At 44.5% G+C, this 15,245-nt stretch overlaps 1 protein-coding gene and 1 pseudogene across 1 annotated transcript in view; one reads left to right on the top strand and one right to left on the bottom strand.

Annotated features, from left to right (window-relative positions):
* The window catches only part of TBC1D9 (TBC1 domain family member 9), a 144,354-nt gene that overhangs the window by 104,866 nt on the left and 24,243 nt on the right, over window positions 1–15,245 (bottom strand). The gene's annotated exons all lie outside the window — the stretch shown is intronic.
* Window positions 959–1,064, top strand: LOC142444084 (small nucleolar RNA SNORA66; annotated as a pseudogene).

Here is a 15,245-nt window from a genome sequence, read left to right as displayed (position 1 = left end):
AAAGACTCTCATCAAGGACACGAAGGACTTATCAAATGAGAACACTAAAGCACTGCTGGAAGAGATAAAGGAAGACTTAAATAAAGGGAAAGACGTTCCATGTTCATGGGTTGATGGTGTGACATCATTAAGAGATCAATAGTACCAAAACAGATCTATAGATTAAATGCAATCTCATTAAAAATATCAACAGCCTTCTTTATAGAAATAGGAAAACCAATCCTCAATTTTACATGGAAAGACAAGAGGCCCCCAATGAGCTAAAGCAATGCTGAAAGAGAAGTCCAAAGTAGGAGGACTCCTATTTCCTGATTTTAAGACATATGTAAATACAGTCAGCTACAGGAAACAAAACCACCTGGTACTGAATAGAACAGAGAATCTAGAAATACACTGACACATCTATGGTCATCTGATGTTTGACACGAGTGCTAAGTCTATTCCATGGAGAAAGGAGTATCTTCAATACATGCTGCTTAGAAAATTCAAATTTCCACAAATGGAAAAATGAAACAAGATTCATGCCCCACCCCATACACACACACACACACATTCAACAATGAATTGGGGACCTAAATATAAAAAGTAAAATTATAAAAAACTAGACTTATAAAATTCTGCAAAGAGAAAGGAGAGGTAATATATCAGCCCAAGCTTTTAACAATGGGCCATCGAATATAATAACAGAAGCATAAACAACAGAAAACAAAATAGGCAAATGGAAATTCATAAAAATTTAAAACTTTAGGTCCTCAAGAACATTTACCAAAAAGTGAAAAGACAAGCTATTGATCAGGAGAGTATCTTTAGAACCCATTATGTTGCAGTCAAGTAACATGGTTCCTTTAGCCATCATTCCTTTATGTGATGCATTACAATTCTGGATGCTAGGCCTGTGGTTACACTCCCATTTTGGATGGAGTTCTCTGTGCTACTAAAGGACGGGTATTTAGGTGGGATTAAGACCTGACTTCAGGGAACCAGGTTTGCTAAAGTAATTGTGGGGATAGTACTGGTTTAGCCTCAGGGACTACTGAGGTAGTTCATTCTTTCCTACTACAGTACAAACAACAACAAAACCAGACCTGACTTCAGTAAAAGGTGGGAAACAAGTCACACCCCTTTTGCTGGGGATATGTGTGTCTGTGTATATATATAATAATTTTATTGGGGTTTCTTATAGTTCTTTTTTAAAAAATCATTTTATTGGAGGCTCACACAATTACTATCACAATCCATACATCCATCCATTGTGTCAAGCACATATGTACATTTGTTGCCATCATCATTCTCAAAACATTTGCCTTCCACTTGAACCCTTAATATCAGCTGCTCGTTTTCCCCCTCCCTCCCCTCCCCCTATATTATGAACCTTTAATAATTCATAAATTGTTATTATTTTGTCATATGTTACACTGTCCGATGTCTCCCCTTGCCCTCTTCTCTGCTGTCCACCCCCCAGGAAGGAGGCTATACGTAGATTCTTGTAATCAGTTCCCCCTTTCTATCCCATGTTCCCTCCACCCTCCAGGCATCGCCACTCTCACCACTGGTCCTGGAGGAGTCATCTATCCTGGATTCCTTGTGTTTCCAGTTGCTATCTATACCAATGTACATCATCTGGTGTAGCCAGATTTGTAAGGTAGAATTGGGATTATGATAGTTGGGGGGAGGAAATATTTAAGAACTAGAGGAAAGTTATGTTTCTTTGTTGCTACCCTGCACCCTGACTGGCTCATCTCCTCCCCACAACCCTTCAGTAAGAGAGTGTCCAGTTCGTTGCCCATGGGCTTTCAGTCTCCACTCTGCACTCACCCACATTTTCAATGATATGATTTTTTGTTCCTTGATGCTTGATACCTGATTCCTTTGACAGCTCGTGGTCACACAGGCTGGTGTGTTTCTTCCATGTGGGCTTTGTTGCTTCTGAACTAGATGGCCACTTGTTTATCTTCGAGCATCCAAGACCCCAGACACTATATCTTTTGATAGCCGGGAACCATAAGTTTTCTTCACATTTGCTTATGCACACATTTGTCTTTATTGATTGTATCAGGAAGGTGGGCACCCACTTACATGATTTTTAGTTTTTGATGTCTGATAACTGGTCCTCTTACAGCTCTTATAACAATCCATGCATCAGTTGTTTCAAGCATATTTGTACAGATGTTGCCAACATTATATTCAAAACATTTCAACTTAACCCTTGTATAAGCTCCTTTCTTTCCTCCCTCCTCTACCCTTCCACCCTTGTGAACACTTGATAAATTACAAATTATTATTAATTTCATATCTTATACCATGTGCTGTCTCTCTTCACCCATGTTTCTGTTGTTCACCCCCCTCAGAGTGTGTGTGTGTGGAGGGAGGGGTTACATATTGATCATTGTGATCAGCTCCTCATTTCTCCTCCTTCTCTCCCCCACCCTCTCCCTACCCTCATGGCATCACTACTCCCTTTACTGTTCCTGAGGGGGTTATCTGTCCTGGAGTCCATGTCAAGAACTCTGGTCTAGCCAGGTTTGGAAGGCAAAACTGGGGTCATAATAGTGGAGGAGAGGAAGCATTAAAGAACTAGAGTTTGTTAGGGTTACCAAAGAAACAAATTCATAGACACTCATATGTGTAAAAGAAAGAGCTTTATATAAAAGAATAATTGTATATTAAGAAAACATCCGAGCGCAGCCTTAATCAAGTCCATAAGTCTGATATTAGCCCTTATGTCTGATACCAGTCTCTACATTCCTTTTCAGACTCATGAACAGACGCAATGACACCAAATGCAGGAAGATCAAAGGCCAGTGGGTGGAAAGTCTTGTGATCATGGAAGCATCTCAGCGCTAGTGTGGGTCTCCAGCTCCAGGGCTCTGGCTCCATCAGTGGACTCCAAGAGGCTTGTCAACAGGAATGTCTCACAGGGAGTACTCTGGCCTTCAGTGAGCTATTTATCTCCATAGCACCAACAAATGAAGTCATCAAGCTGTGACCTAATTGACAGGCTAAACTCTGCCTCTTCACTTTGAATACTCTCAAATTGACACCAGATTACGTAACTACCACAGACTACCCCTTGTCACCCTGACACTTTCACATAACTCTTCAGCCATTGATAATTGTCATTATGTAACTACCATACTGAGTAATGTTGTGTGTTTCATTGGTGCCATACTGCACCCTGGCTGACTCGTCCCTTCCTTGTGACCATTCTGTGAGGGGATGCCCACTTGTCCACAGATGGGCTTTGGGTGTCCACACCGACCGACCACCCTTGTTCGCATTGATAAGATTGTTGGTTTTGGATCTCTGATGCTGGGGGCATCTTTAAGACCACTTTACCAGAGGGTGTCTGACCTACAATACCGCTCGGCTGTCTTTGGGCATCTTCGGCTTCTGGCTCTGGACCCTGTATTTGGCTTGCCTCTGCCTGAGTTCTGAATGTGGGACTTGCCGCGTGAGGCGCTTCCTTAAAGTTTCATGAGTCCGGAGGACACTGCAGGGAACTGCAGAACCCAGAGAAGGAAGAGAGTACACTCCAGGGAGGAATGAGGAGACATGGAGCAGAACACCATCTAGGCAGAGTTGGATATCTGGGACAGCTTTAATCTCCAATAGTTTTGGACAAGTCTAGCATTCATACTTCAAAAATAAATTATTGCCGCAGCCATATGTCCAGTAAGAATTTAATAATCAAAATATACATAAAATATATCACAACACAAAAACTAAATGACCTAATCATAAAAGACGAAAAGCCTCGCGTAAACATGTCCTCAAAGCAGCCACTGGACACGTGAAGAGAGGCTGTCGTCAGACCTTTGAAAGGTACAAATCAACACCACAGAGAGATAACACCTCACACCCACTAAGATCAAAACAAACCAAGAATAACAAATGTTGGATGGAGTGTGGGGAAGCTAGACCCCTATCCATCCCTGGTGGGATGCACAATGGAACAGCTTTGGAACGGTGCTTCAAAACTAAAACCAGAATTACGAACTGATCCAACAATTCTACTCCTAGGCACACAGGGCTCAGTTAAAAATAAATTTTAACAAGGATTGCTACGAGGGCTCCTATTCATCCATGCACAAGTTTATTGCGGACCAGACACATCTAGGCAAGTCTTTGCAATCAGTCAATGGTTACCGACAAGGTTGTTTGGTTGGTTTTAGTTTTGAACAGTTTATTGTGCTTTAGGCAAAAGTTTACACAGCAAAGTAGTCACGCATTCAACACCTCGTACACTGATGGTTCCATGAAATAGGGGGTAACACTCCCCATGTCCACTCTGTCTTCTCCTTTTCCAGGCCCTTCCTCACCTTCTTCTCCTTGCTTTTGGACAGGTGTTGCCCTTTTGGTCAGACTGAGTTGACTGTCCTAGGAGCACATCCTTCCTGGATGGAAGTGTGCAGTGTGCAGCCCACTCTGACTTGGCTGACGTGTTCTCCAATTGTAGCTTCAGTTCCAGATTCCAAGGGTATCTTAGCACAATGGTTTGGGGGTTCCTCCAGTCTCCTGTCACTTCAGTAACAGTGCATGTGTAGGTTTTTTGGTTTTGTTTGGTTTAAATAGCATTCCACATTTTTAGCACATTCTAACCAGAGCCTTCTACGGCATCTCTGGCAGAGCAGTGAGTGGTAGGCTAGCACCATCTAATTCTTTTGGTCTCAGGTTAAAGGAGGCCAAGGATTGTTTGGCCCATTAGTTTTGAGGACTAATTCTTTTCTTTCTTTTTTTCAAATCATTTTTTATTATGTTTGGTTTTATTTAATCTTCCTTAAGAGTGATTTCAAAAAAGGTGTGGGGAAGGGGTCTAATTAAAACAGACACCTCCAAGGAGAATGCTGGATGAGTTAAAAGCAAGGCAGAGAGGTCAGGAGCAGAGGGACTTCAAAGGAGGTAATCCTGAGAAGATTTCCTCGAAATGCACAGGAAGATGCTGCGGGCTAATTCGGAAGGATTTGGGGGGGAAACTTTGGTTAGAAAACGGCCAGGAGAAGTAAGCCAAGATGTACCGTATATACTAAAGTATAAGCCAAGGCACCTAATTTCACCGCAAAAAACTGCATTAAAAATGTGCCAGAAAAACTCGGTTTCTACTCGAGTATATACGTTATATTTGTTTTCCCCAGCAAATAATGTGCCTGCTGATTCTATGAAGACAGCTGGAGTTGTCCTGTGAGAACTGCGTTGGGAAACCTTTCCCTGCCCCACCTACAGCCCTGACTGAGCCCCTGCAGACTTCTCTTCGTTTCCTGAACTCAAAAAACATTTCAAAGGAGCACTACTGGAATCGGTTAAAGAGGCAAAAGTGCTGTTTTGATGTGGTATAAACCAACGATTGCAGATTCCTTCAGAGAAGGGTTAGCAAGACAGGACACTCACCTTCAGCAAGATTCCGACCCGATGGAAGATGTGTCAAAAAGAATAGCTTCGCAGTTTGAGATCGCTGTTTAATAAAGTTTCTATGATTTTTTCAGCAATATTTTTGGGCTTCACATGGGATATCTCAAACGATTTGAAAGCAGAAACAGAAACACGTGCACCAATGTCCACTGCAGCTCTATGCCTATAGTCAGTGGTAGAAACAACCTAAATGCCCGCCAGCAGGTGAATGATAAATAAAATGTGGAACGTATGAGGGGCTTCAGAAAGTTCATGGGAAAATTCCATTATCCGTTCATTCCATGTCGCTACGAATATATTGAATGCCCTTCATACATCAAATACACACACGATACATGATGTCCATTTAAAGCATTTAAACTGAGTTTACAACAGTGAGAGTTCTTTAAAAGAAATCCTTCTAATTTTGGTCTCAATCAATCTATGTAGTTAATGAAAAACTACAGGGAATCAATCCTATGAAAACACATTTTACACACACAAAAAGATAATGTCATACAAGAATTCCTTTTTTGCCAGTGTTTCTAGTAATCATCGAAATATCACTGCCGGCCTCCAATAATCACTCTAATCAAAATATCACTCTAATAATCATCGAAATATCACTGTCCACCTCCAAGTCGGCCACACCAAACAAAAAGTCGTGCTGCTGGAGAATCAACGTAGCTTCACTCAATCCAGCAGAAGCGCACAGAAGACCCGCGTCAGCTTTCTTCCCTGTCTTGCCACAGTTTAAAAGACATTGTAAACTTGCCACAGTTTAGAACACAAGCAGAGAAAGAGAGAAAAGGAAAGAAGAGTTGAAGAGGGCTTGGTTTGGTTTTGTTCTTTGCAAGTCAGCTACACAGTAACAAAGTTGCAAGCATTGTTAAGACTGGCCAGCGTTCCCCTTCGCCAGCTGCAGACAGACAGCTGTCCCAGGGATCCAGCCCAGTGGCTTCTTTTTGTGGTCCATTCACTCTCTCGTCTCCTTGTAAAGTCAGCCTGCGTGGCCCATTGTGATCAAGGTGTCACTCGTGGGTATCAAGCACGTGTGTCTGTCTAGGACACGTCAGCTGTACTCGTGAATAGAAAGGCCGGTATTAAAGCAAAGCAAACGTCCCTGCCAGTGAGTCCGTTGTGATCGTTCCCACCTCACTGGACAGGGTACACCTGCCGCTGTGGGTTTCGGAGGCTGTGGACCTTTCCGGGAGCAGAAAGCACCCCCGTTCTCATTGGGAATGCATGGTGTGTTCAAACGGCAGACCTGTGGTCAGCAGCCCCATGCGTCACCCACCATGTCACCACGAGGCAAAGGCCTTTGGCTGAAAGTGGGCCAGGCAGCAGTAGGTGTCTGGCTCATCGCAGCACACTCCCTGGCTTGGCGCTTTGCTGCTTGCAAGTCAAGGCCTCTAAGAATTTGAGAACACAGATCACGGAAACAGATTCTTTCCCCAGCTCAGCCACGGTGTGAAGATTGTGTGATTGGGTAGTGTGTGCTCTGCGCACTTCGAGATTGAGTGTCACCCAGACTGGGCAACGTTGGGCAGGCAGGAAAGAAGCCAGGCTCCCTGCATATCAAAGTTACTCGCTGCCCTTTATGGATTCTGACTCATGACGACCCCATTAGTGTTCAGAGCAGAACTGCTCCGTGAGGTTTTCAACAAGAACCAGGCCTTCCTCCCATGAGGCCGCTGCTTAATGTTCCCGGGTCTTTGAGGTCCCTGTTCCCCAGAGGTGGGCCTGGAAATGAGGGACAAGTATGCAGTGTGCTGGCTCTCCCGCCGATTCTCTTGGCCCTTAGGACAACTGGTGAAGTCTCCTTACCCCTGTGTACAAAGACTGCCTTTCTCTGAGTGTGCTAGGTTGTGCAAGTAGGTGGGGTCTCTGTATTGGGCTAAATAAAGCATAAAACTCTTTCAGATAACCACACAACACCCTGCAAAATTTTTCCACATTTGCTTGGGATGCATACTGACCTTCAATGAAGATGAAAGTATGTCATGTTTATCCATGTAGTGCCACACAAAATAAGCTTTACTTCATTTAAATATATATTTCCCAGGTCACCATCTTGCATGTTGGTAATATGTTCTTCAGTATACAATACCCAGGATGGATGAACCTTTAGAGACAGTAAATAAAACAAGGGCTCCTGGGCGTTTCAATGAAGGGCTTCGCTGAGTTAAAGGAGAGGAATGCTTTCACACTGATTGTGGTAGCAATTGTACAAGACTGGTTGATGTGATTTAACTTTGGAACATGATATCTGTATTAGCTCCCAATAAAATGGTTTGGAGGAAAAAATATATATATCCTTAAGTATTGAGATTCTTTAAAACATGACTTATCAGAGACCAAATGGTCAACAGCTATTTAGAAACAAAAATGAAAATTTAAAGGGTAGGGACACTAAATTAATGAAAATGGAACAACCAGAAGAGAAATGATGAAGCATGCATGCACAGTTATAGAATCTGTGAGGTGCACAGCTCACTCCTGTGTCACTCCATGTAATGTGTGCTCACTGTCCCAGACCCATTAGCCTTGTCTAGAGCCTATGGTGGCCCACAAGGATGACTACACATGCCTACTCTCAAACCACTCCGACAACGATTACCAGGGAAACCTGGAAAAGTGCAGCTCTCTCAACGTGCATCCTGGAGCATGCCCTACAATCCAAAGGAGGCATTTCAATTTCGTCCTTGATGGAGATGGGAACGTGCAGAACACGGCAAGGTTAGCCTACAGTGTGCAAAGCATTCCTGATTCCACTTTCCACTCCCAATCTGAGCCGCTGTGCGCTTCTGTTTCCTGTCACTGCGTCGAACAATGATGCGGTCTCCCCGGCTTATCTCCCAGGCTGGCAGGGAAGATTAGAGGAGACATGGTAGATGGAAGTGTTTTGTAAACTATCAAGTTCTTGAGAGAATGCTTAATCTTAGAGCTTTAGGCCATACACTTTCATCTCCCTTTGCTCTGGAGAAAGCGACTGAGCGCTGCAGGGAACCGTATCTGCCAAAGCCGTGCTGTGAATGTTAGCAGGCGGGCACCACAGAGAGTGGCAGAGGCAAAGGAATCAGCAGGGGCTCAGTTCTGGAGGCAAGTACTTCCATCCTTATCATGAAACACTGGCGCCGGATACTGTGAACAGGACACCTGGCGGGGCAGTGGAAATGTGATACAGCTCACCTGCCTTTGAGGAGAGCAGGATCTAGTGAAGAACACAGACGGCAGTCACTACAATGCACCGTGTGCTCATGTCCGTCCAAGGACACCCAGCAAACGGAATCGAATAGGTGCTCAAGCAGGAGGCAGTTTGGGATGGGGGTGGGCTCTGTACCTGGCTTCGGGAGTCGGTGGTGGTGTTAGACGCTGTAGAAGCAATTGCCAACTCATTAGCAGCCCCGTGTGATGGAAGGGCCTTCTAGGTTGTAATCTCCATGGAAGCAGACCTCTTTTCCCACTCTGCAGCAGGGTGAGGGTCAACCCCCTCTTAGTGTTAGCAGCTGGGTGCTTCCAGGTGCTTGAGCTGGGCTTCGTCGAGGGTAGCATTTAAAAGCAGGAGCTTTGCATTGAAATTTGGGGAGACTCCTGATTCCACTGTTCTTCTAGGGTCCTGACCTTGGAGCAATCTGTGTAATTTAGAGAAACCACATTTTCTTCACGCATCCCAAGGACCTGGGAAAGGATCTTTCTGAATAACTGCATCTTTCTGCCATGGATGGGCGTGGGTTAAGGAGTGATGGACAGCACACAGTTGTGTAATGCCTTGCACTTGGTAAGCACTCAACAAACAGTGCACATGACAGCTGCTGGAGTCCCTGGTTGGTGTAAATAGATAAACTCAGCTGACAACTGAGGATTGGAGGTTCAACTCCTTCCACAGGTGCCTTGGAAGAAATTTTAACAAACAAAGATGCTTCAAAGTTCTGCTCAACCCCTTCTAACTGGAAACACTTGGGCCTTGGGAAGTAAAGCAGGTGGGAAGCCTGCAACTACACAGCCATTTTTTTCTGGCTGTGATTTAACCGTTCAGCCCATGAACCTCCCGTGATTAAATTGCACCCCTCTGATTCCTGTTTCTTCATCTTCCTAACTCCCGGGGGACCCCAACCGAACATCCTGCCAAAGAGTCGGTTCCAGCACGCAACAATCCCAGATGGGGATTCCAAACCTGTAAATCTTCCCAGGAACCGGTAGGTTTGACTTTCTCCCACAGAGCAGCTGGTGGGCCTAAGATGCCAACCTGGTGGTTAGCAGTCCAACAACAAACCTAGGGTACCACCTGAGTAGGGAGATGGGAAACACTGGAACTTGGCTATGGGCTCTGTGTCAGGACAAGGTGAGGCATGTAGCCCCATCTTCCTATTAAGAACAGGATCATTTTACCTGGTGTCTGGTGCGTATTCTCCAATCAGATTGTGTTTTGGTATCTTTTCCAGCCAGCACCCCAATTCTTTGTGCCCACAGTCCTTCTGCTTCACAACTCCTTCCTGCCTCTGCTTAGACCTTGTCAACAATGTGCTGCTGACACCTTACTAGGCTGTGGGTCTAAGTTCCCAGCTCCATTCTCTCTGCCCAGGCCTGGCCCATTACCAACCCAAGAACAATCTCCTTCCCACCAGGGGTTCTCACCAGGAATTGATTTTTCAATCAATGGTTGAAATAGAGCCGATGCAAGGAGGGGTACAAAGTCCACAGGAGCAGAGGCTTTTCGGGATGGAAAAACAATTAATGGGCCCAACTTCAACACTAAGAATAATACCAAAGAGCTTAACAGGACACAAGAGAAGGAGCATAGGGTGTTATGGACACCCAACATTGTTCTACCAACGTGACCACTGTGATCCAAGGGAGGTTTGGGACAGGTGGGAGGTCCCGCTGATCACTCTTTTCCTTCTAAATTTTCTTATTTTTTTAATTGAGCTATAATTAATATATCCTACAAAGGACTGAACATTGATTCAATCCTATCCAAAAGGGGCTGTACAATCATCATCCCCATCTGCTTTGGAGGTTTTTATTTTCTTCATTTACACATTGAGGCTGATTCCCATTTCCCTCTCCCTCTCGCCTGTCCCCAGGTAATCCTCAATCCCATTGCTTTTTCAGATGTCCTTAAACCCCAGTTTCCATAAACAGACAATCATACAAGACTACGGCAGACAGCAAGAAAGGATGCATCACCAATGGCCATAACAGAGGCCTCAATCTCATAGGATGCAGAGAATATGAAAAGCGTACGATACATTCACATTGGGCCCACGTGGGGATCAGATCACAGAATGGTACATTCCAGTCTGAGCCCTGCAATTGCTAAAAATCCCCTTTTCCGAGGCTCACTCTTTGATTGGAACAATGTTTTGTTCTTTCAAGTCTATGTGTGTTGGGGATTTGCTCGGAGCTCAACCCATGCAGTGGCCTACACCCCTTGCAATGACACTCCATCGTTGCCCATAACTGAAAACAGAAAGGCAAAAAAAACTCAGACCCAGAAGATACAGCAGCCATTCAACCAGCACCAAGTGTACTTGTCGAAATCCTTTTTCTGGGCCTTTTATCTCGAGTTTTAGTGCTTCCACCCCAGAAATGCTAGCAGAATAGTATTAACACACACATGCCGTTAGTAAACACAAATGTGGTTCTTCCCAGTGGGGAGGCTAGAAGCCTGACTTCAGGATGCTGCTTCTAAGAGGGAGGTTTTCTGTTCACTTTGGTGAAAATCTGTGTCTCAGCTTTTCCACCATGCTTCTTGGTGGTTCCTGTAGATCTCCACGTGGCATCTGTCTGTCCCCCATCCCTGCCTACTGGCTTCTGTGCCTAACCTGCTCTTTTTTATTAGTAATCATTTTATTAGGGGCTCTTACAGATATTATAAGAATTCATAAATCAATTGTATCAAGCAAATTTGTTCAGATGCTCCTCATCATCATTTTCAAAACATTTTCTAATTGAGCCCTTTGATATCAGCTCCTCGTTATTCCCTACCTACCTACCCTACCACCCTCAGGAACCCTTAATTATATATTGGTCTTATTATTTTTTTCATATCTTACAATAGCCGGTGTATTCATTCACCCACAGTTCTGTTATTCCATCCCCTCGAGGAGGTCATGCATCCGTCATTGCTATCCCCTTTCCTTCCCATACCCTCATGGAATCATTGTTCCCATGACTGCTTCTGACGCATTGGGGTTAGGATTGACAACACATAATTTGAGAAGACACAATTCAATCCATAACACCTTTCCAACTGGTTCTACTGGCAGACAGCCAAACCACCTATCTACTACTGAGATAGTTAATGTTTATGGTGCGAACATGGCCGATAAACACCCATGGGGTTAACTGGAGGACGGAGAGATAAATGGCTCGGTGAGCCTCCCCTTTCTAATTCTCAGATCTCTTGCTTTGTGATGGTCGGACCAGGGTGCAGTTGCGTTAGCCAGTTCTTGCTTCAGCTGGCAAGACTCACTTCCTGCAAGACATCCCTGAGGAGAAGCCACATGGACCGACTCCGATGCAGCCCTGGGTGCTGGAGCAGCTGTATGGAGACCCCTGCCAGTGCTGAGATGCTTACACATTCACTGATTTGGCTTTCCTCCTGCAGTCGGCCACACTGCGTGTATTTTGTGAGATGGAGGAGGACTTTGTACATTGGTGTTGGATATATGGGCTAATGTTGAACTTGTGGGCTTGGGCAGCACTGGGTTGGGATGTTTTCTTGATGTACACTTACCCTTTATATAAACTCTCTTACACATGAGTTTCTGTGGATTTGTTCTCTAAAGTACTCACACTAACACAACTACCTAAAGCACTAAATACCAATGTCAAGAAAAGGAAGGCTTCTCTCCAGTCTGAACCTGGATCAGAGGCCTAAATATGCCTGACCATCCCCTGCAGATACAGGTTTAATTGTGGATATTTCTACATACATAATTGGAGGTGCTATATGTGCATTAGTATAGACAAAGCAGAGCACACAAGGGACACAGTCATGGAAACTACTTAAACACAACCAAACCCTTTGCAGAACAACATCCCTAGGCTGCAAGGCAAGACAACACAGCCTTGGGCGTGTCTGCACCAGCTGACACCACCTAGTTCCCAGAGACAATGTTCTGCATCTGACATTGGTGAGGAGTGTCTAAGGCCTTACAAGTTTGTGAGTGGCCATCTGAGAGACGCATTCATCAGGAGCAAAAGAGAGTGAAGAAAACCAGACTGAACGGAGAGATTCATCTAAAGGAGTCAGAACCACATGGACTACAGCCTATATGAGCCTGAGACCAGAAGAACTAGATGGTACCTGGCTAGCACTACCGACTATTCTGATGGGATCATGACAGAAGATCCTGGTCAGAGTGGGGGAAAAAACCAGAACAACAAACAAGAAAATCATTTTTAAAATACCAGATTTAGTGGTCTGTCTGGGTCTGGAGGAATCCCCAAGACTGTGTCCCTGGGATACCGTTCTGGCCTGGCACTGAAGGCATTCCCAGAGACCATCTGTCTGTCCCTGCTCCACAGTAGACTCTCTCACTGCCGTCAAGTCCGTTCCTAGGGATCGCGCCTCTAGAACAGGGTGAAGCTTCCCTGGGGGTTTCTGAGACCGAACACTCACCGGAGCAGAAGGTCTCATCTTTCCCCTCCCTGGGGTAGGTGGGGGAGTCAAACTTTCCTCACAGCTCCGCACCCCCGAGGTTCATTGAACAGCGCCATCTGAGAGGTCTGTGCTCTTTGCAACACTTAATCTCACAAGATCAAAGTGTGCCCAAAGTCAAAACGAGAAGGTAAAAGTGGTAGAAAATTCTGATGAAAGCCAATTAGAGGTCAGGGCAGGAAGGAGGAGAACTCTGACATACTGTTTGGAATGTATCCAACGCCGGGGAAGGCTGCACGTACAAACTAGTGAGGGGCTGGGAAAGTAGCTTGTTCTGTAAATAGAGCATAATAAAAAATCTGAAATAAAGCCTGCATCTGTGCCCTGAGCAGTCAACTTACTCCACATATCCACTTAATGACTTACTCATTCAGCAAGCAGTCATAAGCACCTGCTATTAGGATGGATCATGGCAATGTTACGGGAATCTTAAGAAAGCACTGGTTTAGGGCAAGTAAATTGTCTAATTCAGCGGTTCTCGACCTGTTGCCCGATTCATAACAGTAGTTAAATCACAGTGATGAAGTAGCAACGAAAATAATTGTATGTTTGGGGACTCACCACAACACGAGGAACTGTATTAAAAGGTCGCGGCGTTAGGAAGGTTCAGAACTACTGATCGAATGTCAGATGGATGCTAAAAGTATGATTCTGGCCTAATTCTTAAAAGTGAGACCATGCTAAGCCACCTTTCATCCTTCGTTTTTATAAGATTGTTTTCGTTTTCTGTCCCATGCTATTCTTTCTTTGTTTATTCTTTTACTTGACTCTGAAAAGACTCCCATCCCTTGTCTGTTTGTTTGTTTAAAATCCCACCTTTGTCCTTTTCTGGATGTATGCTTGACCCCCTCATCCTTTTTGTTCTCACATACCGGAAACACTACCCCACGCCAACTTGCCATTCCCTTGCGTGCTCACTGAATGGCAGCTCAATCTTCTTTGGAGTTCTTGCTTATCATCTCTCAGTACCTCTGTTTTAAAAAGTCTCCTTCCCTCATCCAAATGCCTTTCAGCCTCCTTTATATTTCTTGAGATTATCAAATCATATTGCATGTTGGAAATCATGGTACTTTTTCATTAGAATCCTTTCAACTGACAAAGACTTTAACTGTGTCTGAGTAAGGATGGCATCCAGAATTGCAACTTCAATGACTTCTAATAATTATTTTCTGTAAGCTGCGTATTCATCTTCTTTTCTCAGAACCTTGGTTTGCTCAAGGACAATCACAATTTATAACCAGAAGAATACACAAATCTTGTTGGAAGGCGTCCAGTCAGAATGCTCCTTAGAGGTGAGGATGGAAAGATGTTGTCTCACGTACTTTGGACATGAACCTGTTTTCGGGGAGACAAGTCTCTCAAAAGGGTCATCGTGATTGACAAAGTTGAGGAGCAGGATCATCTCTCTGTCTCTGTGTATCGTTTCCTTTATAAGAGAATCTATCATATGCCCTAATCCAGTATCGCCACAAGTCAACCTAACCAATCACATCTTCAGACCCTACTGCCAAATAAAGAAGCATCCACAAGAACCAGGTCAAGACTCTTACTGTTTGTTTTTGAGGCATAGTTCAATCTATAACAAGGAATAAAGTTGTGAACATTTTTCTGAAATTCCTTTGGAATCTAACCAAATTCACAACAGATGAGTCATTTAAAAAAACCAATATATTCTCGTGCATTTATTCACACTTGCATTAGTTCACACTTGTCTCGGTTACAGATGGGTAAGTTTACTTACGGCAGTGCTCGTTGGTTTGGAGAAAGTTGGAAAATGACCTGAATGCCCAGGAATGGTTAAACACATGATAGTATTGTCCTATCATGCACGACTGATAACAACTCCTTGCATCGGTCACAGCTAGCTCCGTAGGATTTGACTCTTTGGCGTGACGGTTAAGTGCCCTGCTGCTGACTTGGAGCTTGGAAGCCCCCCATCTCCGGGGAGTTGGGGGGGTAGGGAGGCCTGCCCACAGAACCACTGACAGGCCAAGAAACCTTCTGCAGGCACTTCTCCCTCCTAGGGGGTCAGTCAGAATGGACTCACAACAATAGCACCCCTTCGTAAAGACAGAATACTTTGTATCCTGACATGGGAAGGTAAACTATTCCTAAGGGGGAGGCCGGAAAAAAGGCTGGTGCAGAAAAACCCTTCTGTAAAAAGGAATGGGGGACGGCTGGGATAAGCCTA

The sequence above is a fragment of the Tenrec ecaudatus genome, chromosome 3 (genome assembly GCF_050624435.1).
Source record: "Tenrec ecaudatus isolate mTenEca1 chromosome 3, mTenEca1.hap1, whole genome shotgun sequence".
In the NCBI taxonomy this organism is placed as follows: Eukaryota; Metazoa; Chordata; class Mammalia; order Afrosoricida; family Tenrecidae; genus Tenrec; species Tenrec ecaudatus.
The sequence above is the reverse complement of the archived record's forward strand: the minus strand, read 5'-3'. Positions and strand labels throughout refer to the sequence as shown.